Raw genomic sequence first — 4,357 nt, forward strand, 5'->3', positions numbered from 1 at the left:
ATGAGTAGTGGGGTCCAATCTGCTGCACACGAATGTTTCCTACCCCTTGGCCTCGAAATTCAAACTTCTCCTCAAAATTTTCACTCCCGCATTCAACCAATCGGGGGTGGTACCTGGGATTGCCAGATATTGTGCCAACCAAGGACGGACCTCCTTACCTAATTCCATCTTTGCCATGTACAACAACTCATCCTCCTCATCGAAGCCCAAGTAGTTATTTACTGTTTTTCCATCAAACATCACTGTCAAATTTTGCACCTTGGTCACTTTGGTGCCCTTTTTTATGTGGGCAGCATTGGTGCAGAATTCCTTGACCAGGTGCTCGTTTGCATCCACACAGTCGCTCAAGAAGTACTCCCAACCCACTCTCTCTCTAAACTGTCTCCTTACATTGGGGTTGTGAGGCAAGAGGTCTCTATCAATAAAACTTCTCTCCGGAATCAATTTCCTCACAGGCCACCATTCTCTAAACTTATGGTAAGCGTTCTCACTCACAAAGCGATCTTGCCACACCTCCGGGTTTATAGTTCTAGCAACACCTCCCACCTGAGGTTCACCCCCTTCTCCTACTACCTCTTCTTCTCCTACTGCACCCTCTCCGGATAATGAAGCTGTGTGAGAGGTGGAGTACTCATCCTTACTGCCTTCAGCTGAGCCCTCAGACGACCCAGAAGATACATGGATTGAAGCCCGAGCAGTGGGGGATGCTGGAGGGTGGGGTCATCTGTCAGCCTGAACCTGCCCGAGAAATCATCCATAAACTCCGGAGCAGAATCAGAATCAGTCAACTTCTTGGAAGGCTCATACTCACTTCCTAAGGAGTGGGAAACAGCTCTATCAGCGGCCCGAATCGCCTTCCTTGTTGCTTTTACTGCTTTCCGAACTTTGGGGGTAAATTTTATCTTTCCACGTCCCCTCCCCCGGGAGGACTCTCATCTGTCTGGTTGTTTAGCACCCTGGCCTCTTGATTTTACCATTGTCTGCAAACAAATTTAGACATTGTTTGTTAGTCTCAGTATATACAATGAAGTTCAAGATTGCAGTGAAAGAATTATGTTGCAGACAGTTTAGTTGTTGAATAGTGCGGACCGCACAAAATGAAGTGCGACCGCACTGAGGCCAATGCGGACCGCACAATATCCATTGCGGTCCGCACAGAGGAGGGGTTCAGACTACCCACTCTCTGAATCCATGTACTGCGGACCACATAATATGTAGTGCGGTCGCGGTCCTCAAAGATCAGATTTCAAAACACTCTTCAANGGGAGTTGATACTAGTGATTTTACACGTTTTATGCCCATACTTGCCTATGCTTTATGTATGATTTGCCATAAAATAAACCCAGAATGCTTATAAGTTGCGCTTGATTGCAGGCTTGAGAAACAAGATGACAAAAGTCAAAAATCGGCTCGAAACGGAGTGAAACCTACTCAAGTGTCAAAGGTCATGAAAGCAAGGATATTCAGAACTTGGTGCGGACCGCACCATCATGTCATGCGGCCGCACCATAGGAGTTCAGAGAGTTGGCATTCTCAGTTCCAGCCAATGCGGCCGCACTACAAGCTCACGCGGTCCGCACCACAAAAGTCCAGAGACCATCACAAGCCTCTCATGCGGCTGCACTACAAGTTCACGCGGTTCGCGCCAGTCATCATGCGGCCGCACTCCATCATTGTGCGGTTCGCATCAACATCTTCAGAAGGCAAGTCTCAGAAGTCAAGCAACCCAGTGCGGCCGCGTGTCAACTTCGTGCGGACCGCACGGACCTCGCAGGGGTATTTTTGTCCGGTTTTTCTTAACTTAGTATAAATAGAATATTTGCCCTTTTTAGGGTATGAATTAGATACCATAGAGCAGCTGCACTCGTGAGACAAATGTTTTAGCCTATTTTGGGCATTTTCATCTTGTTTTAACGTGGATTATTTTAGATTAACATTCTAGTTAATTAATATGTTCATTTTATCTATTTCTTCTTCAATTTCTGTTGTTATTATGGCTAGCTAAACCCATTAGCTAGGGTTGTGGCTCAACCCTAGTGTGGGTAATTAATGGGTGTGATTGTTTAATGCTTGAATGATGTTGGGTGTTTGATATTTGGGGTTAATTTTATGTTTTCACTTGGATTTGGTGGTTGCAAACACTAAGTCTAGCTTAATGGGTCTTGACTCTTCTTGAGAAAGAGTGTCTATGACTCCAAAATTAACCCAACAAGAAATTGGGATGGACCCATGAGAATGGTAGTCCTAATTAACGGGTAAGACCTCGAGAGAGTAATTACCCAACTTGAACCCTAAGTTGCTTGGTTTGTTAGCCTACCCAATTGGTCTCGAGAGAGTCAATTGGGCAAAATCATTCTTTCTACCGAGAGGTGTGAGAGTGAGTGCTATCGTGCAACGGTTATATCATAAGCCCCATAATCATCATTCTCGTATTAGGAATCTCTACCCGTTAGTTGACCACCTAGGTAAATGGCACGACCCTAGTGCCTTTCTCTATCTTGCATACAACCTAGACTTAATATCTTAGCATAACTTAGTTATAATTAGTAGTTGTTAAATTGAAGTTGATAATCACAAAAACCCAAAATGATAGAAGATCAATTAGAAGCAAACTCGCATTTCTAGGCTAAACAAATATCCAACTCCCTTCCTAGCTCCCTGTGGAAATTGACCCCGATACCACTATTGGGTAAAAGTATTAGCGCCCACTCTTCCAAAGGTTGAGTCCGCTGAGACCTAATCAGTTGTTCAAATGATTAAAAGGCACTAGGGTAGTGACTTTCGCCTAGGTGGTCAATTGACGGATTCTTGAGTCTAAAGCTAGATTGTCACATTTGGGGAGTACGATATAACCATTGCTCGATTCTATTCACTCTATACCTCTCGGTAGTTCGAGTTATTTTGCCCGAATTGACTTTCTCAAGACCAATTGGGTATGCAAATTTGCACAAGCAATTAAGGTTCAAGTCGGGTAATACGATCTCTCGGTTTAACCCTTTAATTGGGGCTATCAATCTCTTGAGTACGCCCCAATTCCGTGTTGTACCAATTTCATAGACTTAGACTCTCTTTCTCAAGAAGAGCCAAAGTCAACTAAATACAAACTAGTGTTTGCAACCACTATTTCAGCAATTACACATGAAATTAGCCCAAATATCAAACACTCATAGTCAATCAAGCCCTAAAATACAAGACCCATCAATTACCCACACTAGGGTTGAGCCACAACCCTAGTTGATAGGTCTAGCTACTCATAATCAATGATAAAAACAAAGAAATAGATGAATATAAACTCATAATAATTAATTACTAAATAGAACTCGAAGATTCAATGGTGAAATTAAGCTAAAATCACTCAAAATAGCCAAAGAAATGAAGTCACGAGCGCAACTCTACGTAAAAAACCATCTGATGACCTAAAAATGGGAAAAGAATCTATTTATACTAGGCTAAAAATCTCGGACAAAAATACCCCTGCGGGGCTAGTGCGGACCGCACAAAATCAAGTGCGGCCGCACTAAGGCTCTTGACTTGAATATCCAGCTCTCTGAACTTGGGCAATGCAGACCGCACAAAGTCTAGTGCGGCCCGGTGGCTTCTAGTGCGGTGCGCATGAAATGGAGCGCGGACCGCATTGGGCTTCAATCTTCAAATAGGCATCTCTCTGAACCTTGGCTCTGCGGACTGCACTTAATGGAGTGCGGCCGCAGTGACTCCAATGCGGACCACAGAAAATCCTTTGCGACCATATTGCCTTTTTGGCCTGAGATGCACACTCTCTGAACTTCACTTGTGCGGACCGCACAGAATGGTGTGCGGCCGCACTGGCCCTGTTTGACTAAGCTTTGCCTTGTTTTGGTACTTGTGCAAGTTTCACTCCTTTTTGAGCTGGTATTTGACACCTTGTCACCTTGTTGATCAAACTTGCAATCAAGCACAACTTGTGAGCCTTTGGGACTATTTTGTACACATTTCTAATCAAAACCCAAGCATGAAGGAGTGTAAAATGCATCATAATTCCTAATTATCAACTCCCCCAAACTTAAGTTTTTGCTTGTCCTCAAGCAAACAAAATAAGACCCACCCCTAAGAGAAAATCCAAGAGAATTCAGATGTCCTAAAGTGACGTCATCTAGCATCAATTGGGACTAACAATTGCCCTCAATACAAATGAATCATTAACAACATTTACTCTTTTAAACACCATGGATTAAGTGCGACACAAGAGCATCAAGAGTTGACTCAACACATCAAGGAACCTTTCTATTACTTTGGTCATTGTGGAACCCAAACTCACACATCCTCAACTCTCCCTAAGCAAACCTCACCTTTTAGAATAGTGGCACTCAGAACGAGG

This window comes from Nicotiana attenuata, unplaced genomic scaffold (genome assembly GCF_001879085.1).
Source record: "Nicotiana attenuata strain UT unplaced genomic scaffold, NIATTr2, whole genome shotgun sequence".
NCBI lineage: Eukaryota > Viridiplantae > Streptophyta > Magnoliopsida > Solanales > Solanaceae > Nicotiana > Nicotiana attenuata.